The following is a 24,334-nucleotide window of genomic DNA, read 5'->3' as shown; positions in this document are numbered from 1 at the left end:
CCGGTCTGCTCTGTAACTGGGGTGGGGTGGAGAGGTCAGGCGCGCCAGCAGGCCTCAACGGCTACCGCGCACCACGACTCCCCACACAGCTCCAGAGGTGGGCGGGGCCTCTCGTGGATCCTCTCGTTGGGCCGCGAGGCCTCGTTCTCGGGAACCCGAGGGTCTTTCGGCGTCGCTCTTTTGCCCGGGGGAGTCCCCCGGGGTTCACTGCCACTGAGAACCGCAGATGTCCCGTGGGAGGATTGCGGGGGGGCTCAATCCCTCAACACGGCCCAGTTTCGGCAGGAGCAGCGTCTTCAGGCAGCCATTGCCTGTGCGCCCCCTGGTGGCCTCCTTTCAGCTATTTTCTTCTCTTTGTCTTGGGAGGATAGCTCCGGGGCAACATGCTCACCTTGGAAGCCAGGCGACACGCAGCAACACAGGTTCGATCTCCGGGTCCACGCTTAGAAACCTCTGGGTATTGAGCGTGTTATAAATAACCTATCATATCCCTAGTTCTGTAACACCCAAGGCTCCTTAGTGCTTTATAAACAAACGAAACATAACACGAAATAACATAGCATTTCACACGGGTGTATCTGCTGTGCATCAGGGATATTTCGGGGCCAAAATATGTAAATGTGTCGCTGGAACAGCCATTTTGGCAGTTATTCAGCAATATGGCCAAATGTTGCTCTCAAGTACAGTATACATTATTTGGCTGTATTATGTGCAATATTTTTCATCCCATGTTGTGAATTTCTTGTTACGTTTCAATGAGAGCCACACATTTCATTTCATTTAATTGTGGGACAAATCAGCCCAAGTTGCCTCTGCAACATGCCGCGTGCATTGGGTAGTATGCAATAGGAAGGATCTTGTTTGTATATCATGTATTAGGTTGTGAGCTGTTTTTATGTCAATGTTTGATATGCTCTTCCTTGGGGTGAGGCATTTTATGACTTTTGTAACATATTGGGATGCCATTTTTGTTTGTTTTAATATATATGTATATCTGACTAAAGCGGCATTTGCAGGGCCGAGAGAGAGGCACAGAGCAACATGGGTGAAGGAATGGGTGAAAAGGAGAGGTTCGGAGGGAAAGGTGAGTGGTGAGATGAGGGATCGGCTAGGATGGAGGATGGGGGGTACCCAAACAGGCCTCGGGGCATGAAAGACAGAGGAATAGTTAAAAAGAGGGATCCAGCAGGCTGTGCATAGACAAAGGCAGTGGAGGAAGGGTCCATTACTGGGACTGCAGTGACTGTGAACAGGGGTGTATGCATGAAGTTGGAACAGGTACAGGACGATATAGGAGAGGGGAAGCCAACCAAGCCACTGCATATGGGCATTAGACCACTGTTAGGGTCTCCCCTGATGTTGCGACAATTAACAGGATATGGTTTGAGGAGTTCACACAACACTTCAAACGCCTGAATAAATATATTCGCTCCAGGGAAGTATTGAAAGGGGAGAAAATGATTTGGCATGCAAGTCCATAGGCACTGCAAACTAATTAATTTAGCATTTAGATTAGTGCACACAGCCCATGGTCACCTAGGCACTGTTACAACGTGAATACACAGTATGGGGAGGCATGGTTCATGAACGGTTGCAGTGGTGCTGGTCGGTGTAGTTAGTGTGTTTTGAGCTATTTTCTGAACAGGGGGAAGGAAGGAGTGCTCTTCACGCAGCGATAGGGGGAGGTTGTTCCAAAGGGAGGCAGCACAGACTGGGAAGCTGGAGCCACCTACTCTTTTGTGCTTAAATCTAGGAATGCTGAGGCAGTGGTTGTGTGTAGATCTGAGGGATCTGGCAGGCCTTCGTGCTTCCCGCCTCGTTGCTGTCCTCTCCCCCAGCCTCCCTTTGCGTGCGTTCTGGGCCAGTCAACTGAGGGATGGGTGGGAATCGGATGGTTGAGAAAGGAGCCCACTTACGTGGGAGGGGAATGTTGAGCTTTTTAAAATGTGTGCTGTCGAAGGTAAGCTTAAGCATACGTTTTCCAAATTTTTGCGGGTGCCTGGTTTGCAGTGCTCCCGTCAAGAAAAGGGGGGCTGAGGGAGAAGAGAGCACAGAGGTGGGAAGCCTGAAGGTTCCTATGGGAAAGGAATCCTACACATGTTACAGAATCGGGTACCTTTTTAGCCATCTACTTCGTGAGCATTGTTTTGCACACACACACGGGATTCTTGCATGGTATTTGGATACATTACCAGTGTCTAAGGGAAGGAATGTGAACAGAAAATGTGACTACAGAAAGCAAACACTCTGGTGGCATGCGGGCAGACAGTGACATTATAAGAATACCCCCTGGAGGTGCTCTGAATAACGACATGAATAAAACACAAAACCACTTTAGACTCTTCACCATGTCTCTGGGCCTAATGGGTAGTCAGTGAACACTAATCCGTTTACCTAAGAAAGCAGCCTTGTGGAATACTCCTATGGTCAGGAAATGGGAGTGGGATCAAAACGACTCATTGTGCCACTGTGTTCTGCTTTTCTGCTTCCTGCCAGTTCATTTGGAAGACGTCTATCTTTTGGGAATGCAGGTGGATCTTTTTTTGACGAGGTGATTCTCATGGGGCGCTCTGTATTGGGTCCTCAGTTTTAAATGTTTTGTACATTTCTGGGCAGGGGTCTTCTAGAAGCGTTTAGGGGCAGTGTATTTGCTGTACTACATTGACGGGTTTTCTTCAGGCTGGTATGGTGGATACGAAGAGCGGACAGCAGGAGATGCTTTTGTAGATTAAGGAATGAGAATTTGCCTTGCCACTTGGCTGCCATTTCTAGCAATGAAGCTGGACTCGGTGATGATGTTGTTCACTGTGACGTCCAATGCTGCCAACGAATAAGTGGTGGAGATTGTTACTAAGCACTCAGGAAAGGACAGCATTGTGTTATGACTGTTCTGGGTGCCTGCCCTGTATTGTTTTAGGGTTAAAATCTAAATTAGGGTGCACAAGGAAGTTCACGATTAAGTTCCGCTTTGCCGCTTGGGAACGCTGCTTTTCGTGTGCTCTGTGTGTTTCCTGCTTTCAGTAGTCAGCTGTTTTTACGGACTTGCTACTGACTTTCCTGATTCAATCAGTGTTTTCCCGCCCACTGCAACCCTTGTGAGTGACAGGATACTGTTGTCCTGCCCAGGAATTGGTGAACTGAAACGTGCATTTAATCTGCATACACGCGCACAACGCGCACGCACGTGGAAGTTCACGATTAAGTTCCGCTTTGCTGCTTCGCCGCGACACAGCGGCTGTGGCTCTTCCTCTTATAGTCCCTGGTGACTGTTTCTATCCAAGTAAAGTAAGCGTAAATTCTCTAGGGTGATTGTTTGTTGCTGGTGCCTGAGGCTGGTACCTTGTTCATGGTTTTTATTCCCTACTCCTTAAAAACCAACATGCCCGATAATTCTCCTAAACTTAGTGCAATTTGCACGATCCCAAAAAAATTTCAAACTTAGCTACCTCCTTTCACCCTGTCTCCACGACTACCAGACACGTACGCTCCAGTATCTCATAGCGCGACTATGTCCAATAAAACCAATCCTGTGCTGAATTTGCACAAGCCACAGATTGAGACGATTGGTGAGACTTCTGAGGTGGTGCCCAACTTAACAGCCCAAACACTTATTCACACTCCTGGTCCCCCTCTTGTGGGTACACATATCAAGCAAATCATTTCTGACAAAACTATTCTTGCCTCGTTGAAAGCAAGAAATGTAAGAAGAAAGTTTGGTGAGAAATCTTTAGCTAGTATCTCTCCTATATCACCTATGGCCTTGGACAGCGCTAGCATCTCAATTTATGCTAGCCAGTGTGAATCTCCCACCTCCATGCAAACGGAGCATCTCTGTCTCCCAACTGCTGACATATCATATGAGTCTTACTCGACACCTTCAAATTCTGCTATTGCTTCCTTTGCGCTCCCAACCCCAAGGGCTGTAAAACCGCCCTCCTGCGATCTGCCTTCTTTACCTCCCAACATGCTAGAATTAGCTCTTAATGCGGTCAACACATCAGTTCTAGGCTTATAATTTTTTTTTAAAATGATGCAAGATAAACTAAATTTCCAAGGCACGCATTTGGAGGAGATTATCCGCTGGATCCATCTGCAAAACCACCGTTCAATGGCGGCGTTCCCTCCCCCTCTTGAGGTAACATCTGTCAAAGAGGCCTCAATCATAACCTTTGGCAGTTTCACTGTTGAAACCCTGTCTCCAGTCACATAATTAGCTGAAAATGTTGACAGGGCCCAGACTGCCACACTGGGGTCTATTACCCATTTACCACAGTTCACTAATGTCATTCGAGCCATTGAAGACTCTTTAACCTCTGAGATCCCTTCTATACCCCCAGCCAATCCGCCTGTGGAAACCCTGTCTGTTGGAGAGGCTGACAGGGTAATTCATAGAATTTCGCAGAAAAGTGTCGCAAGCGGCTGGCGCAGAGTGTCCGCGTGCGATTGTCTGCGCCAGGCACGTGCGCTAAAACCGATTTCCGCGCACAGCGTATTCATGGATTTTAGGCTCCCAAACCAGCCGTGGCACAGAGTATCGCAGCGACCCTGCAGCAGCGCCAGTAACGCCCCCAAGAACGCCCTCGCGCAAGGAAAAGCCATCAAAATCGCTAAATCATCGCAAAGGGCTGCGCTAACCCTGGACCAGTTTACAGGGCTGCCAAACAAGGAACGCAAAGCGGGTAACGTGCATATCAGGGGTACGCGTGAAGTTATACATGCGATTAGCCAGGCCGCCAGGGTACGTGTATTTCAGGGGTGCGCGGGAAGTTCAACACGCGATAGTCCAGGGAACGTGTATAACAGGGGTACGCGGGAAGTTCAACACGCGATTGTCCAGGGAACGTGTATTACAGGGGTACGCGGGAAGTTCAACACGCGATTGTCCAGGGAACGTGTATTACAGGGGTACGCGGGAAGTCTTACATGCGATTAGCCAGGGCACGTGTAATACAGGGGTACGTGGGAATTATCACACGCGATTTGGCTGGGTACGTGTATTACAGGGGTACACGAGAAGTTCTACACGCGAATCGGCTGGGTACGTGTATTACAGGGGTGCGCGGGAATGATCACACGCGATTTGGCTTGGTACGTGTATTACAGGGGTGCGTGGTAATGATCAGACGCGATTTGGCTTGGTACGTGTATTACAGGGGTGCGTGGGAAGTTCTACACGCGATTGGCCAGGGTACGTGTATTACAGGGGTACGTGGGAATTATAACACGCGATTTGGCTGGGTACGTGTATTACAGGGGTACACGGGAAGTTCTACAGGCGATTCGGCTGGGTACGTGTATTACAGGGGTGCGCGGGAATTCTCACATGCGATTTGGCCAGGTACGTGTATTACAGGGGTGTGCGGGAATTATCACACGCAATTAGGCTGGGTGGGTCCTCACAGGTGTTCCCTGTACACCCTCCACGGCCCCAGCAGGCAGCCCACAAAACAGGGGACTACCCTGCACACCTGCTCATGTCCCCCTGCACACCCAGCCCCCAGCAGTGCAGGGGCACCCTCCACCAGGCCCCCACTCATGTCTCCCACCACCCCCACCCCCCTGCCACCATGGGCAGCCCCCACCAGGCCCCCACTCATGTCTCCCACCACCCCCACCCCCCTGCCAGCATGGGCAGCCCCCACCAGGCCCCCACTCATGTCTCCCACCACCCCCACACCCCAGCAGTGCAGGGTCAACCTCCACCAGGCCCCCACTCATGTCCCCCTGCACCCCCACCCCCCAGCAGTGCAGGGTCACCCTCCACCAGGCCCCCACTCATGTCTCCCACCACCCCCACCCCCCAGCAGTGCAGGGGCACCCTCCACCAGGCCCCCACTCATGTCTCCCACCACCCCCACCCCCCAGCAGTGCAGGGTCACCCTCCACCAGGCCCCCACTCATGTCCCCCTCCACCCCCACCCCCCAGCAGTGCAGGGTCACCCTCCACCAGGCCCCCACTCATGTCTCCCACCACCCCCACCCCCCAGCAGTGCAGGGTCACCCTCCACCAGGCCCCCACTCATGTCCCCCTGCACCCCCACCCCCCAGCAGTGCAGGGTCACCCCCCACCAGGCCCCCACTCATGTCTCCCACCACCCCCACCCCCCAGCAGTGCAGGTCACCCTCCACCAGGCCCCCACTCATGTCTCCCACCACCCCCACTCCCCAGCAGTGCAGGGTCACCCTCCACCAGGCCCCCACTCATGTCCCCCTGCACCCCCACCCCCCAGCAGTGCAGGGTCACCCTCCACCAGGCCCCCACTCATGTCTCCCACCACCCCCACCCCCCAGCAGTGCAGGGTCACCCTCCACCAGGCCCCCACTCATGTCTCCCACCACCCCCACCCCCCAGCAGTGCAGGGGCACCCTCCACCAGGCCCCCACTCATGTCTCCCACCACCCCCACCCCCCAGCAGTGCAGGGTCAACCTCCACCAGGCCCCCACTCATGTCCCCCTGCACCCCCACCCCCCAGCAGTGCAGGGTCACCCTCCACCAGGCCCCCACTCATGTCTCCCACCACCCCCACCCCCCTGCCACCATGGGCAGCCCCCACCAGGCCCCCACTCATGTCTACCATCACCCCCACCTCCCAGCAGTGCAGGGTCAACCTCCACCAGGCCCCCACTCATGTCCCCCTGCACCCCCACCCCCCAGCAGTGCAGGGTCACCCTCCACCAGGCCCCCACTCATGTCTCCCACCACCCCCACCCCCCAGCAGTGCAGGGTCAACCTCCACCAGGCCCCCACTCATGTCCCCCTGAACCCCCACTCCCCAGCAGTGCAGGGTCACCCTCCACCAGGCCCCCACTCATGTCCCCCTGCACCCCCACCCCCCAGCAGTGCAGGGTCAACCACCACCAGGCCCCCACTCATGTCCCCCTGCACCCCCACCCTCCAGCAGTGCAGGGTCACCCTCCACCAGGCCCCCACTCATGTCTCCCACCACCCCCACCCCCCAGCAGTGCAGGGTCAACCTCCACCAGGCCCCCACTCATGTCCCCCTGCACCCCCACCCCCCAGCAGTGCAGGGTCACCCTCCACCAGGCCCCCACTCATGTCCCCCTGCACCCCCACCCCCCAGCAGTGCAGGGTCACCCTCCACCAGGCCCCCACTCATGTCTCCCACCACCCCCACCCCCCAGCAGTGCAGGGTCAACCTCCACCAGGCCCCCACTCATGTCCCCCTGCACCCCCACCCCCCAGCAGTGCAGGGTCACCCTCCACCAGGCCCCCACTCATGTCCCCCTGCACCCCCACCCCCCAGCAGTGCAGGGTCACCCTCCACCAGGCCCCCACTCATGTCTCCCACCACCCCCACCCCCCTGCCACCATGGGCAGCCCCCACCAGGCCCCCACTCATGTCTCCCACCACCCCCACCCCCCAGCAGTGCAGGGTCAACCTCCACCAGGCCCCCACTCATGTCCCCCTGCACCCTCACCCCCCAGCAGTGCAGGGTCACCCTCCACCAGGCCCCCACTCATGTCTCCCACCACCCCCACCCCCCAGCAGTGCAGGGGCACCCTCCACCAGGCCCCCACTCATGTCCCCCTGCACCCCCACCCCCCAGCAGTGCAGGGTCACCCTCCACCAGGCCCCCACTCATGTCTCCCACCACCCCCACCCCCCAGCAGTGCAGGGTCACCCTCCACCAGGCCCCCACTCATGTCCCCCTGCACCCCCACCCCCCAGCAGTGCAGGGTCACCCTCCACCAGGCCCCCACTCATGTCTCCCACCACCCCCACCCCCCTGCCACCATGGGCAGCCCCCACCAGGCCCCCACTCATGTCTCCCACCACCCCCACCCCCCAGTAGTGCAGGGTCACCCTCCACCAGGCCCCCCAGCAGTGCAGGGTCAACCTCCACCAGGCCCCCACTCATGTCCCCCTGCACCCCCACCCCCCAGCAGTGCAGGGTCACCCTCCACCAGGCCCCCACTCATGTCTCCCACCACCCCCACCCCCCAGCAGTGCAGGGTCACCCTCCACCAGGCCCCCACTCATGTCCCCCTGCACCCCCACCCCCCAGCAGTGCAGGGTCACCCTCCACCAGGCCCCCACTCATGTCTCCCACCACCCCCACCCCCCTGCCACCATGTGCAGCCCCCACCAGGTCCTCACAATCCCCAATCATGTGCGTAATGGTCAGCCTCCACAGCCAAAAAGCCCTACCAAGTAACCCATTCACCCACATGGAAATGAAAACACATGTTACACCCCCAATGTTCATGAAGCAAATGAACCCATGTCCGTCACACACAGATTTTCAAATTGAATGGGAAAACACACAACATGACATGCATGAAACCAATGAGATGAAACCACACAGTGAACCATGGAAAAAAAAATGTATTGGACAAAAATACGAATGGTAAAGAAAGAAAAATAACTACAATGTAAATGTGAAAAAATAAGCTGCATGTCCGCATAAAAACACAAAAGTAGAAAATCAAATCCATAAAATTTTGTCCAAAGTGAAATGTAAAAACTCTCCATGCAACAAAGAACTATGTACAAAAATAACAAGGGTCCATCATCACAACTGAACTAAGGAAACCTCCTAAAAAACCTACCTAAATATCAACTATATACAAAAAGTGGAGCAGTGTCCGTCGACTCCAAATCATAAGAAAAAACAAAGGAAACCTAAAACTAAAGAACTATATACAAAGGCGGCGGGCAAGTCCAGCGGCTCACTCCGTGGTGTTCCGGGCCAGGGCATCATCGAACTCCTGTTCAATGTCCCGGAGGCGGTCCAGTTCCATGGCCCCGAGGGTCCGCAGGGACGACGCCGTGTCCTCCTCCAACCCCCTGCGGATTGCCTCGAGGCACTCGGCCCGCCTCAGGGCCCTCCGCATGGAGTTCTCCGCCCTGACCATTGTGAGCCGCGCCTCTTCCGCCCGCCGCCGCTCCGCACCTATGGCGTGGCCCAACCGCTGCCACACGGAAGACACTCTCTGTCCTGGGTCCTCCTGCCCTCCGGCCGATGCCTGCCCCTCCGATGTCGAAGGCCCCGAGCCTTCATGGCTCCCACCATGTTGCTGCTGCTGCTCTGCCTCTGCCCGTGCACTGCCTCCTGCTGCCTGCACATCCTCCGCCGGCTGGGGTGCAGTTGTTGATGTGGCCACCCCTGCTGGACGTCCGACTCCCGACTGTGGCAGGGATGCCTCCTCCACCAGCCTGGCCGCACTGTCAGAGGCAGCTCCACAGGGCACCCAGGTGACTGATGGGTGGGAAGATGGCACAGAGGACGACTGGCGCGTAGGGGGTCCAGTTGAGGAGGGGGTCGGAACAAGCCCCATCAGACGGAGGAATCCGGTCTGGGTGACCTGTCCCAGCAGGCTGACGTGGTCAACGAGCCATTCGAGATGACGTGCAGTCTCTCCATGAAAAGACTGCAGGTCACCTCGCATGGCCCGTTGACGCAACGCCACACCAGCCAGGACAGGCTCAACCCGGACCTGGATAGCCACGTCCGCAGGCAGAGGAAGGCCAGTTGACGTCAGCTCATCCCCTGCCTGGAAACGGGTCTGGACGTAGGCATCCCTGCTGGTGCAAGATGATGCAGGGACAGGATCGGGGACAGGATTGCACACAGGCACCTCCGCGGCGGCCTGTGCTGCCTCCTGTCCCTGGTCCTGGACTGCACCACTAGCACCAGTGGGATCCCCACCTCCAGACCCCGTTTCTGGTGCTTGCACGGCCTCCTCCTCCACCAGACCCCCCACCAACCTGGATGACTCCGTGCCATCTTCCCCTGTTGGGCCCTGTGGGGTCCCAGCTGCCCCTTCTGCTGCCGAGGAGTCCAACTCCAACCTCCGCCTCTTGGACCTCCCCCCGGCAGCTGCGGCCTGGGACGCGGCACCGGACTCCTCACTCCCCGACGAGATGACAACACGGGAGGGGAGCCGGGCCTTGCGTCTCCGGCTGGCGGTCGGATCCCCGCCGCTGTGCTCCACAGCACCTTCTCCGCCCTCTTCATCAGTTGACGCTGCAGACAGGGAGAAACAAAACACAGGCATCAGGGCACTGTACAATGGACACATACACACATGACAGTTGCACATGAGTGGCATTGGCAAACCTCAGACATGTCATCACAATCCCCAACACACATGTCATTGCAACTCGCACACATGAGCCATACCACAGCCATATCGCAACTGCCACCACCATCCATACACATACAACAGCATGAGCAGCCAAAGGTGACCCAGACATCACATGCAACACAGGAAGTGCACCACACATGTACACACACCACCACACTTGCATGCATGTGTACACCTCTGCCAAGTGTCGCACTGTTCAGACGGGCATCCATGTCACATCTGCCAATCAGGCTTACACATACCGCAGTCACATGCATCCATGTTGCATCACTGTTGCACCCTTGTCAAATACACACACATGCACATGTACACAGTGCTCATACATGCAGCCCAATACAACATACATGCGTGACATCACGGACATGTCTACTTACATACACATACATACAAACATGTGTGCACGCACAACTGCATTTGCCATGCAAGCCTACACACACAAGCACCATCCATGTCTCACACATTACAGCCCTCGCATGTGTCAGCCCCACGGCCATGTACACCCCCACCCATACTCGACCCCATACAAACAGATGTGCAACCTGCACAATACCGAATAATCACCACACGCACTGCTCACAATCAGGATGCATGTACACTCACCGCTCGACTCCAGACGGGTCTGCTTCTCCAGGACCTGGACGTGGAGCGCTGGGGATATGCGTTCCAGGACCCCCATCTGTTCTTCCGACAAGTGGCCCCGGCGCCCCTTGGCATCCGCTGCCTTCAAGAGGCGCCGGGCCTTGTTCAGGGTCCTGGACCTGAAGTCCTCCCAGCGCTTCCTGACATGTTGTAAGTCCCGGACTGCCACCCCCTCCGCGTTGATGGCAGTCACGATGTCAGTCCAGATCCGAGTCCGTCCTTCCTTGTCGGCGTGGGAACTTCCGAAGAGGGCATCATACTGCCCCAGGACTTGCTCCACCAGGACACCAACTTCGGTGGCACTGAAGCTGGTGCCTCTCTGCCTCTCTGGCCGGGGGTTGTCAGTGGTCACAGATGGTGTTTGCCCCGACATGACAACCCCAGAGGCAGGAGTGGGTGGGCAACTGGGTCCTGGGGCTGGGCTGTGGAGCGATGGAATTCCAGTCGGGAGTCTTCGGTACCAGCAGGGGTGGTCACAGCAACAGCACCCCTGGCTGATGTGCAGGCAGCAAATGGCAGTGCACGTGGGCAGCAGGCAGTCAGGCAGCAGCAGATGGTAGGTGGGAGCGTGCTCGGGGCTCTGGGGGGCAGTAGTTCGGCCTTCTGGGCAGGAGCGTGGTCTTCCGTGTGCTTACGCGTGGCCAGCTTGGTACGGAGTGATTTGGCACGTGAAAATCCTGCACGTCAGCGTGAAAATCGAGGAAAGGCCCTTAGCGCGTAAGCGCGTCAGCACGCATACACGATTCTATTGGACCAAAGGCCCTCAGCGCGTAAGCGCGTCTGTGACGTGACCCGCACGGGTGTTTCCCACACAGCACGTGATGACAGAGCACACGTGGAAAGACTGCACGTCAGAGTCTCATCGCGTGTGATTGGTGGAAATGGCCCTACACGCAGAAGTGACAAAGCGTGTAATTGGTGGAAATGGCCCTACACGCAGAAGTGACAAAGCGTGTAATTGGAGGAAATATCCCTACACGCAGAAGTGACAAAGCGTGTAATTGGTGGAAATGGCCCTAGCGCGTACACGCCGCGTAAGTGACGCTGGACGTGTGGGCCTGTATAAAAGGTACGCGTAGAACACCACTTCCTTGTACGTGCTTTTCGTGGAGAGCGAGTGGGTGAATTCTGTACTTCTTGTCATTTCACACGCGATTTACTTCACGGCGTTTCAAGTTCGTATTCCCTGTTACCTCTGACAGCTTTTTCTCTTCTTTCGCTTTTACTGGTTTACCTGGGCCTGTTCCCTCAAACAGTGTTCCCTTCTACTGTTGTCCTGTCTCCTCAGACAGCGTACAAATCTTCTTTTGGCGGGGGTGTTGCCAACCAAACGTGCTCCTTTTACACGCTCGTTTACCAGGCAGACGGTGAGTCACGCACGTATCTAACATCTGTGCTTGCCCCGTGTGTAGCCTACCCCTTCAGAGGTCATTCTAGGCTGCGTGTGACACGCATACGTTCATTCTTGTGTTTCTGGGTGCCACAGCGTAGTGCAGGTTTTTCTTTCTGCACACGTGGTCTAGGAGGGGTTGCGTGCACGTCATCTCCCTTTTTTGGGCCTCCTGTGCGTTGTGTGACCTGTCATCTTTCCCCAGGGGTTACATTCAGCCTTGCTAGAGCACTAGGGTACAATTACCATCTGGTACCCAACCCCTTTGACCCCCAATTGCCCAGGACAATAGTCTACATCCACTCCCATACGCACATTAACATCAGTGCCATGGCTGGGAGGCGAGGATTCCGTAAGGGTGGCAAAGGTGGAAGAGCCACAAGTGGTGGCCGTGGTGGATCCGGTAGGGGACGTGGTCGTAACTTGCAGGGTGAGCCTGTCCCCCCATGTGTGGAGGACCAGTCACGGGCACCCATAATCCCTCCCCCCTCCCCTCCTCCCATTGAGGCTGATGTGGCTGACACCATCCATGCTCAGCCCTTGTTGGACCAGCCCATTGTGGCACCAGACCTGGCTGACTCCATGGCTGACTTCCAGGTCAGCAGGGCTACGACACGTGCGCTGGTGCACGTTGATGCCATCATGCCACGTGGATCTGGGGCAGCAAGGTCATCTGCTGCACCAAGGAGGCAGGGCGGAGAGGCTGCAGGGGCAGCTGCGGCTCCATCCACCCCAGCCCTCACACACCCAGCCAGGACAGTGTCAGTCCTAGTCCATGCTGCTGACATTCCCCCTGACACCATCACACTAGAGCCAATGCCTGCACCAACTCCCATGCTGAGTGTGCAATCCCACACTCCTGATACAGAGTCCACCAGGGCTCCTGCCCCTAGTGTCCAGAGCGGCGCAGGACACTCAGGATCACCACCACCTTCCAAGCGGAAGAGGAAGAGTGCTCGTCCAGCACAGGCTGATGCCCCAGACACGGCTACACAGTCCGGCCCGTCCAGGAAGCCCAGCTTCACGGATGACGAACTGAATGCACTTGTCGAGTATGTGTCCGGACATGACAACGAGATGGTCATTGTTGCAGGATCCAAGACCACACCTGCACAACGCCAGGCACACTGGCAGACCGTTGCGGACATCGTAAGTGCCCTTGGAATTGTGAGGCGCACAGCCAATGATTGCTATAAGCGCTGGAATGACCTAAAGCGCAGGGCAAAGAGTAAGCTGGCCGCAAGTCATGCCGCAACTCTAGTGACTGGAGGTGGGTCTCCAGTAGTAGACATGGAACTCACTCCACATGAGTCAGTCGCTGGGACCTACGTCACGGAGGAACAGATCCAAGGCGTGGGAGATCTGGCTGATTATGAGGCATTGTCCGGTGAGTGCACATGCATGTGTGTGTCATCCATGTGCATGGTGTGTGTGTGAGTGCTTCTGTTTGTGTGCCAGGTGAGAGTGTGTGCGCCTGAGTCGTATGGGTCAGCCATGTGCTTCATGCAATACTTCCTGCGCAGCTGCATTTGGCCATAGCAGTATCCCTTCTGCCAACAGTAGACATCTAGCCCAACTGCACGCCAGTTGCCCTTGAAGTGTCACCTTGCCACAACATATTTGCTTATTTTTCACTGTTCATTCAGTCAGTTTGTTTGCATTCCACCACTTTCACTAGGCATGTCGCTGTCCACTAGTCACATGTCTGACATGGGTATGGTAAAGTGGAGTGACTTTGTTACCTGGATATCATTTGTACACACATGTCCCTGTGCAATTGGACCATTTCAGACTGGCAGCTCCAGGTGAAAAATCTGACCTGTTAGAATTAGAAAAGCAATTACATGCGGGAACTGGACTGAATGAATAGGTGCTGCCCTCCTCTCCATCTTCACTCAATAGCAATGGTACATGCCATCTGTGTGATGGCATGTGTGTTTCACCTGGCAATCACAGGCCAATGTGTGATGCCACTGCCAGGCAGCATGCAGAAAATGTGTTCATCTTCCATCTTGGTGTCATCAGTGTGTGCCATTTGCCTGCACTTCATACGGAGTGAGGGTGCATGCATGGGAGGGTTTTAGTCATGTGGGACATGTGTCAATCAAGTACTGTTTCTCTTGCTTCTCAGCCCTCATTGTGTGCCATGGTGCTAATGCCTGTTTCCATTTCTTTGTTTTCATGTCTTTGCAGGGGAAGACGCACCTGATACTGCTGGGGTTGTGGAGATGGTGCAGACCCAGGAGGGGCCCGAGGGCCGACCAACCACCAGTGAGGGACGTGGTGTGGTGGTGGGGGAGAACCCACAAGTGCTGCAGGTCGTGCTCTCAAGGGGTGTCTCTGGCTGCAACTCCCCCGAGCTGTACTCAGGTGTTGATTCGGATGAGACCTACGTGCCGTCGCAGGTGAGTGTTCCAGGGAGGGATTCTGTTCTGTCTCACCCACCTGCACCAGGGTCAGAACCCTCCATGGGGATGTCAGTGTTGGCAGCTACGCCTTCGGTGGTTATGGATGCAGGGTCACACTCCGCGACATCTGATCCTGTTCCTGGGCCAGCAGATCAGAGGGGGAATGCAGTCCTGCAGCCTCAGGCAGTGCCGGCACAGCAAGGCGCAGTTCGCCTTGCCCCAGACAGGTGTGGTGCCCGCCGACGTGGTGGCCGTACGCCACCTGGCAATACCGCATGGGAGCAATCCATTTACGGTATGGCAACCCAACAGGCTGCATCATCCGAGATGATGGCTCAGGCCATGGATAGGGTGGCCACTTCCATTGTCCCCCCAGAAAGGCTGATGGAGCGACTAGAGCAGGCAACCGACTCCATCTGCCAGTCACACAGGGAGGACATTTTGGGGTCCAACAGGGACAGGCGGGCGGCACTGGCGACTCTGCAGGAGGCCATCTCCATTGAGTCCCAGGGCCACAGGGAAGCCCTGAGGCAGGAGCTCCTTCACCTCAGGACGACTCTTGTTGAGCTTGAGGCTTCAACACACCAAAGGACAGAACAGCAGCTGGAGCGTCTCACCCGTACGCTCTCAGCTGAGATGCAGGCAACGAGGGCGGAGGTCCGGGCATCCCGTGAGTTGTTGCATGGGGACCTCCGCACACTCATCCTCCAGAACCAGACCTACCACACCCGCATGCTTGCAGCCATGGAGGAGCAGACTAGGGCCTTGCGTGGGCTGCCTCCCATAGTGCAACCACCTCCGGATGCAGCTGCACAGGGTGATAATAGCGACAGCAGTGATACTCCCACAATAGGGTAGCCGTGTGGGCCATGAGCCCCTGGAGGTGTTTTATCTTCCCAGGATCCACGCAGGTGGGTTCTGGTGTGCATCCTGTCCTCGGACCTCCTGGGTGGCCTCCCCAACCCCCCCAGGCCCATCAATGGCCATTTTTGATTGTTTCTTATTTTTATTTTTATTTTGATTTCTTTTATTCCCAATTTTTTTGGGACGATCTGTTGGCTTCCGTGGTTCCTGTGGGCATACGCTGCATTGTGGCTGGGCACATGCAGGCTTGTAATGTATTTGGTTCAGATGCTTGGGTTTGAGTCACACACACACCTCCTGCTTCCCGTTTCCATGGGCTTGCAAAGGGTGTGCCCAAGTGACAGTGAATTACACAGTGACGTTGGACTCCCATGAGCTGTGTGGCCAGTCTGTAGTCAATACTGTGTATACATTCCTAGTGCATATTGCTGTTGTGTTGTACACTGCATGTTGCATTGATGTGTAACTATTCTTCTGTGTCTACCTCCCAATTTGCAGGTCCCTTCCTCATGTCCACACAAGGACCTCTAGTCTGGAGATGGGGTCCATGTTGGCAGCAGTGCACATACAACTCTACATGGCGACAACACTGCACAGTTGGTAGTGGTGGGAGTGCAGGCATTTCCAGGTGGTGAGACTACTAATATGTAACATTTGTGATGTCATGTTAATGGTAGTACGTGCTCAAGTATGTTGTTGGTCCGGCATTGCTGTGAGCATTTCAGGTGTTGCAGGTTTCTAATAGGGACACTGTACATAGTGAGACTGATGTCATGTTGTGGGGATTACTTTGTTTACCTGCAATTAGCATGACATGGCACGGTGTGTCGTGTGGCGGTGCTGGGGTTGGGTTGGCTGACATGGCACTGTCCTCTTGTTGCATTTTGCAAGTGGGTATTCATTTTAGCTGCTTCAATGTGTAACTTCACAAAACTGCATTGGTGGTGTCTGTGTGGGTAGGGATGCACACATTGTGACACTTCCAGGTGAACAATCTCAGGCTGACATGGTATTCCCGGTTCATTCTCCAGACATTCAGGATCAGTGTCAGGTTGAGTCATCATTGATTGTCAGATGGAATGTGCCAGGGCAGTGTGCACTCCACAGGGGTGTGATTTCTATGTGAAGTAATTAGCCACTAGCTGTGTACGGGCTGCCTCCCCCCTGCCCTTTCCCCTCCCATGCGCAGCGGCTGTGCATGTGGTTGGGGATGTGGGCCCACCACCATGTCCACGGCCAGGCCCCGGCGTGTTGCAACGTTGTGCAGGACACATGCTGCCACTATGATCCTGCACACTACTGGGGGAGCGTATAACAGCTGCCCGCCAGAACGGTCAAGGGAGCGAAAGCGTGACTTTAGCACTCCGAATGTGCGCTCCACTATGCCCCTGGTTGTAATGTGGGCTGTGTTATATCTTACCTGGGGTGGCGTGGTGGGGTTCCGAATTGGTGTCATCATGTGTGGGCTGAGAGGGTAGGCACTGTCCCCTGTGGAGGTGGTGATTGGTATCATTGGTGGGGTTGTGACCTTGCTCAGTATCCAACATGCATGCATGTGCAGTGGCATACATACTCACCAAGCAGCCATGTATCGCCATGCCGCCCAGCTTCTAGGTCCCGGTTTAGGGTGGACATTCGGTAAATGAAGCTGTCATGGGTGGAGCCGGGATAGTTGGCATATACTGAGGTGATGATTCCCTTGGCATTACATGCTACCTGCACGTTGATGGAATGCCAGTGCTTGCGGTTCCTATAGATGTGCTCAGATGCCCTGGGGGGACGTAGAGCCACATGGGTGCAGTCGATGGCACCTAGCACTTTGGGGAATCGTGCCACAGCGTAAAAATCCAGGGCGGCAGCATGCCTTTCTGCAGGTGTTCTGGGCAGGTATATGTGCCTGCGGACTGATGGGCGTGCAGTGATGATGTTCAAGACCTGGTGTAGGCAGCGTGACTGGGTGGCCTGTGACACCCCACCCACTATGGCACTTGTCCGCTGAAATGATCCAGTGGCTAAGAAGTGCAGTACATTGAGGACCTTCTCCAGGGGGCTGAGTGCTTGGGAGCACAGGGTGGGTGATGTGAGGTCATCCTCCCACTCACTCACCAGGTCCAGTATAATGTGTGGTGGAAACCTGTACCTCCCATACACCTGGTCATCAGGCATCCCGAAAAGGCTGGTTCTGGGTGTGAATATTCTGGCCCTGACTATCCTCCTCCTCCTCCTTTGGTAGCCCACTGCCAATGCTGCTAGGAACGGTATGTTCATCCTGGCGTCTGAGCTTGTTATTGTTAAAGTCCGCAAATTTATGCTTTGCGCGTGTTCTAGCCGAGCGTGTGACCCGCGCACCCCTGGAATCCAGTTCCCAGTCCAATAGCGTGTGGAAATTCACACGCACCACGGGATACAGCGTGTGACCCGCGCACCCCTGGAATCTAGTTCCCAGTCCAATAGCGTGTGGAAATTCACACGCACCACGGGATACAGGTTCGCTGACGTACTTGCGTGTGTAAGTGCCCGCGCACCCATTAAATACACATACATAGGCCAATCGTGTGTACGCGCACTTTTGTCCAATTACACGCGATGACACTCTGACGTGCAGTATTTCCACGTGTGCCCCGTCATCACGTGCTGAGTGGGGAACACCCGTGCGGGTCACGTCACAGACGCGCTTACGCGCTGAGGGACTCTGGTCCAATAGAATCGCGTATGCGTGCTGACGCGCTTACGCGCTAAGGGCCTTTCCTCGGATTTCACGCTGACGTGCAGGATTTTCACGTGCCAAATCACTCCGTATCAAGCTGGCCACGCGAAAACACACGGAAGACCACGCTCCTGCCCAGAAGGCCGAGTTACTGCCCCCCAGTACCCCGAGCAGCCTCCCACGTGCCATCTGCTGCTGCCTGCCTGCCTGCCGCCACCGTGCCCTGCCATTTGGTGCCTGCACATCAGCCATCTGCAGGGGTCCAGTTGCTGTGTCCACCCCTGCTGGAACTGAAGACTCCCGACTGGGATTACATCGCTCCACAGCCCAGCCCCAGGACCCAGTTGCCCACCCACACCTGCCTCTGGGGTTGCCATGTCGGGCACTTCCACATCTGGCACCAGTGGCAACCCCAGGCCAGAGGGGCAGAGGGGCACCAGCTTCACTGTCACCGAAGTTGGTGTCCTGGTGGAGCATGTCCTGGGGCAGTATGATGCCCTCTTTGGATCGTCCCGCGCCAGCAAGGAAGGACGGCAGAGGATCTGGGCCGACTGTGTGGTTGCCATCAACGCGGAGGGGGTGGCAACCCGCGACGTCCTGAAGATCAAGAAGCGCTGGGAGGACTTGAGGTCCAGGACCCTTGTGAAGGCCCGGCGCCTCGTGGAGGGGGGCCGGGGCCGCATGAGTTCCATCCAGATGAGGGTCCTGGAACGCGTACGCCCAGCGCTCCACGCCCAGATCCTTGAGAGGGAGGCCCGTCTGGAGTTGAGCGGTAAGTGTCCAAGCATTACTGTGTGAGACAGGGCATGTTGCGGTGTGCTGGTTCTATGATACTTGCCTGTATGTGTGCCATAGGCCATGTATGCATGTATGTGTGCAGGGACATCATGGTAATGCATGTGCGACCAGTGATGTGTGATCCACATGGTTGTTGCATGTGTTGAAATGCCGCATGGGGAGCCCTATGCAGATTTTGAACATGAGAGCATGCCAGTCTCTGTACCTGGACATGGGTCGGGGTGAGGGATGGGTGCTGATGCCAGGTACATATATGGTAGCCATGTCTGTGTGCCTGACCTGCGTGTCTGTGACTTGTGCATGCCATGGATGCATGACACATGTGTGTGACAATGCACAGATTCAGTGAAGCAGCCAAATTACCCTTGTATCCGCTGTGTTTGGTGTGTTTGGGGCCAGATGGATGTGACTGAGGTGAAGTGTGTGCATGTGATAGGCATGAGCCATGATGCATGTGAGTTACATATCATTGAATGTTTCAAGGGTCCATTGGACATGCATGGAAATGTCCATGGCATGCACCATGCCTGTTACTGTGTGTGTTTTGCCTGGACTGACCCATGTGTTGTGGAGGGACATGATGGAAGTGTACTTTGACAGTGGTGCTCATCTGCTTTTGCTTCCTGTCTAGGGGACCATTGTACAGTGCCCTGATGCTTGCGTTCTTTGTCTCCCTCTACGCAGCGGCTAGTGAAGAAGAGGGCGGAGACGGCGCTGTGGAGCAAGGCGGCGGGGATGCCCCCACGGCTGCAGCGGAAGGGGTGGGTGAGCCCCCACAGGGGCCTGCTATGGTGGGAGACGGTGAGGAGCCATCCAGGTTGGTGGTTTGCACAGAGGAGGAGGAGGCCGCCACTGGGGCACACATGGGGCCTGGTGGGGGCATCCCTGCTGGTGCAAGTGGTGCAGTCCAGGGCCAGGGGCAGGAGGCAGCACAGGTCACCGTGGAGGGGCCTGTGCATGTCGCTGTCCCTGACCCTGTGAGTGCACCACCATGCACCAGCAGGGATGCCCCGTCCCAGGCCTGTCCGCAGGTAGAGGGGATGTCCATGTCACCTGACTCCCCTCCACCTGCGGACGTGGGAACCCCTGGCCGTGCAGAGAAGGTCCTGATTGGGGTCGCGATGCGCACGGCTGTGATTCGTGATGCCGTGCGTGCTTCCCGGGAGGAGCACGCACGTCATCACGAAGTGCACCGTGCCGACGTGGCCCAATTGGGATCGGCCATGTTCGGGGGTTTCCTGCATGTGTTGGCCAATGTGGCGGCCCTCTCCTCCTCTGTGCAGGCTATCCACCAGTCGTTCCCCTTGCCTTCTTCCAGCCCAGATGCCACCAGGGCCCCCTGTGGACCTGCCCCGACCAATGCAGCCAGCTCGGTGGGGATCCCATCCCTGCCACAGTTGGGAGTCGGAGGTCCAGCAGGGGTGGACAACACAGCAACTGGACCCCAGCAGATGGAAGATGTGACAGCATCATCAGGCAGGGCACGTGCACGACGGCGTCGGTGGTTTCCATCAGCCTGGATGCCGTCGTGCTGGCAGAGGCAGTGGCGTCGGAGGCAGCAGCGGGCTCGACATGGGAGGCATCATGGCTCGGGGCCATCAAGATCAGAGGGGCAGGCATCGGCCGGAGGGCAGGGCAACCCTGGGATGGTGGTGTCTTCCGTGTGGGAGCAGTTGGTCCAGCGGATAGGTGCGGAGCGGCAGCGGGCGGAAGAGGAGCGGCTCGCCATGGTCAGGGCGGAGTTCTCCATGCGTCGGGCGTTGAGGCGGGCTGAGTGCCTCGAGGAAGCTCGCAGGGAGTTTGAGTTGAACATGGGGTTATCCCTGCGAGACCTCGGGGCCAGGACAGAGTCCTGCCTCCAGGACATCGACATGGAGTTCGATGATGCCCTGGCCAGCAACATCAACAAGTGAGCCGCAGGACTTGCCCGCTGCCTTTGTATATAGTTATATAGTTAGTTAGTGTTAGGTTTCCTTTATTTGTTTTCATTATTTTGGACCGCTCGGACAATGGCCACTTTTTTGTATATATTTTTTTCATTAGGTAGTAGTAGGTTTCCTTTATGGTGTTGGGCTCATGGACCCTGGTACATTCCTGTATTTAGTTTGTTTTTTGAAGGAAAATTTACTTTTTTTCATTATTGTGTTCACCATGTGGAAATGGTTTTTCATTCTTTTGCTTCTACTTGATATTGCTTTGGTCAACATTTGTTTTTTTATTCCTTTTTCGTTTTTTGATTTTTACTTTTGTTCTCCAACATGGACCATTTATTTTGTTATCCACATAGTTGTATGTTTGATTTGTTTACTTATTTTTAATCTTTAATACATTTTTTATTTTTACTTCCACTTGTCTTATTTTGTCTTTGGTTTCATACATGTCATGATATGGGTTTTGACATTCACTTGCAGCCATTGTGTATGTGTGTGTGACGGACATGTGTTCATTTACATACTTGCCATTGGGGTTGTGTCATGTAATTGCATTCACTATGTGGGTGGATGCAATCCTTGCCTGGGTGTTTGTGCTGGGTATGCTGCCCATTACTGCCATGATTGTGTATCGTCAGGACCTGGGGGCAGGGGGACATGGGTGGGGGCCTGGTGGAGGGTGACCCTGCACTGCTGGGGTGTGGGGGTGGTGGGAGACATGAGTGGGGGCCTGGTGGAGGGTGACCCTGCACTGCTGGGGGGTGGGGGTGGTGGGAGACATGAGTGGGGGCCTGGTGGAGGGTGCCCCTGGTGGCTGGGGTGTGGGGGTGGTGGGAGACATGAGTGGGGGCCTGGTGGAGGGTGCGCCTGGTGGCTGGGGGGTGGGGGTGGTGGGAGACATGAGTGGGGGCCTGGTGGAGGGTGACCCTGCACTGCTGGGGGGTGGGGGTGCAGGGGGACATGAGTGGGGGCCTGGTGGAGGGTGACCCTGCACTGCTGGGGGGTGGGGGTGGTGGGAGACATGAGTGGGGGCCTGGTGGAGGGTGCCCCTGGTGGCTGGGGTGTGGGGGTGGTGGGAGACATGAGTGGGGGCCTGGTGGAGGGTGCCCCTGGTGGCTGGGGGGTGGGGGTGGTGGGAGACATGAGTGGGGGCCTGGTGGAGGGTGACCCTGCACTGCTGGGGGGTGGGGGTGCAGGGGGACATGAGTGGGGGCCTGGTGGAGGGTGACCCTGCACTGCTGGGGGGTGGGGGTGGTGGGAGACATGAGTGGGGGCCTGGTGGAGGGTGCCCCTGCACTGCTGGGGGGTGGGGGTGGTGGGAGACATGAGTGGGGGCCTGGTGGAGGGTGACCCTGCACTGCTGGGGGGTGGGGGTGGTGGGAGACATGAGTGGGGGCCTGGTGGAGGGTGCCCCTGCACTGCTGGGGTGTGGGGGTGGTGGGAGACATGAGTGGGGGCCTGGTGGAGGGTGCCCCTGGTGGCTGGGGTGTGGGGGTGGTGGGAGACATGAGTGGGGGCCTGGTGGAGGGTGCCCCTGGTGGCTGGGGGGTGGGGGTGGTGGGTGACATGAGTGGGGGCCTGGTGGAGGCTGCCCCTGCACTGCTGGGGTGTGGGGGTGGTGGGAGACATGAGTTGGACATGTGTGGGGGCCTGCTGGCAGGTGCCCCACAGTGCTGGGGGATGGGGGGGGTGGGTGACATGAGTGGGGGCCTGGTGGAGGCTGCCCCTGCACTGCTGGGGTGTGGGGGTGGTGGGAGACATGAGTTGGACATGGGTGGGGGCCTGCTGGCAGGTGTCCCACAGTGCTGGGGGGTGGGGGTGGTGGGTGACATGAGTGGGGGCCTGGTGGAGGCTGCCCCTGCACTGTTGGGGTGTGGGGGTGGTGGGAGACATGAGTGGGGGCCTGGTGGAGGCTGCCCCTGGTGGCTGGGGTTTGGGGGTGGTGGGAGACATGAGTGGGGGCCTGGTCGAGGGTGCCCCTGGTGGCTGGGGGGTGGGGGTGGTGGGTGACATGAGTGGGGGCCTGGTGGAGGCTGCCCCTGCACTGCTGGGGTGTGGGGGTGGTGGGAGACATGAGTTGGACATGTGTGGGGGCCTGCTGGCAGGTGCCCCACAGTGCTGGGGGGTGGGGGTGGTGGGTGACATGAGTGGGGGCCTGGTGGAGGCTGCCCCTGCACTGCTGGGGTGTGGGGGTGGTGGGAGACATGAGTTGGACATGGGTGGGGGCCTGCTGGCAGGTGCCCCACAGTGCTGGGGGGTGGGGGTGCAAGGGGACATGAGTTGGTGTTCATTAGTTCAAGGAGACATGTGCCTTTGCTGGGGGGCATGCCCATGTTGGGTGGGCTGCCTGCGGGACATGACCAGGGATGCAGGGTAGTGTCCTGTGGTGTGGGCTGCCTGCAGGGGCCGTGGAGGGTGTACAGGGTACACCTGGGAGGACCCACACTGTCAAATCACATGTGGAACTTCCTGCGCACCCCTGAAATACACGCGCCCAGGCTATTTGCGTGTGGAACTTCCCGCGCACCCCTGAAATACACGCACCCAGGCTATTCGCGTGTGGAACTCCCCGCGCACCCCTGAAATACACGCGCCCAGGCTATTCGCGTGTGGAACTTCCCGCGCACCCCTGAAATACACGTGCCCAGGCTATTCACGTGTGGAACTTCCCACGCACCCCTGAAATACACGCACCCAGGCTATTCGCGTGTGGAACTCCCCGCGCACCCCTGAAATACACGCGCACCCAGGCTATTCGCGTGTGGAACTTCCCGCGCACCCCTGAAATACACGCGCCCAGGCTATTCGCGTGTGGAACTTCCCGCGCACCCCTGAAATACACGCACCCAGGCTATTCGCGTGTGGAACTCCCCGCGCACCCCTGAAATACACGCGCACCCAGGCTATTCGCGTGTGGAACTTCCCGCGCACCCCTGTAATACACGCGCCCAGGCTATTTGCGTGTGGAACTTCCCGCGCACCCCTCAAATACACGCGCCTAGGCTATTCGCGTGTGGAACTTCCCGCGCACCCCTGGAATACACGTAGCCCGCTCCCCCAGGCCCGATCGCGTGAGGAACTTCACGCGAACCCCTGTAATACACGTAGCCCGCTCCCCCAGGCCCGATCGCGTGTGAAACTTCACGCGAACCCCTGAAATACACGTAGCACGCTCCCCCAGGCCCGATAGCGTGAGGGACTTCACGCGAACCCCTGTAATACACGTAGCCCGCTCCCCCAGGCCCGATCGCGTGAATAACTTCACGCGAACCCCTGTGATGCACGTACCCTGCTGAAATCGCGTGTTAGACTTCCCGCGCACCCCGGTATACACGCACACGTATTTTTTGTCAGCGGGTGTCCGTGTTTGTGGGTACCCCTTTGCACGTCATTTTTCCTGGAGGGCCACAGTATGGGACATTCATCATGGCAGTATATAGGTGCTATTTGTTGGCGCACCTTTTGGCGCACATTTCTTACAGCCG

The sequence above is a fragment of the Ambystoma mexicanum genome, chromosome 2p, assembly GCF_040938575.1.
Source record: "Ambystoma mexicanum isolate Mex_15411 chromosome 2p, UKY_AmexF1_1, whole genome shotgun sequence".
Taxonomy (NCBI): Eukaryota; Metazoa; Chordata; class Amphibia; order Caudata; family Ambystomatidae; genus Ambystoma; species Ambystoma mexicanum.
Note: the sequence above shows the minus strand (reverse complement) of the source record.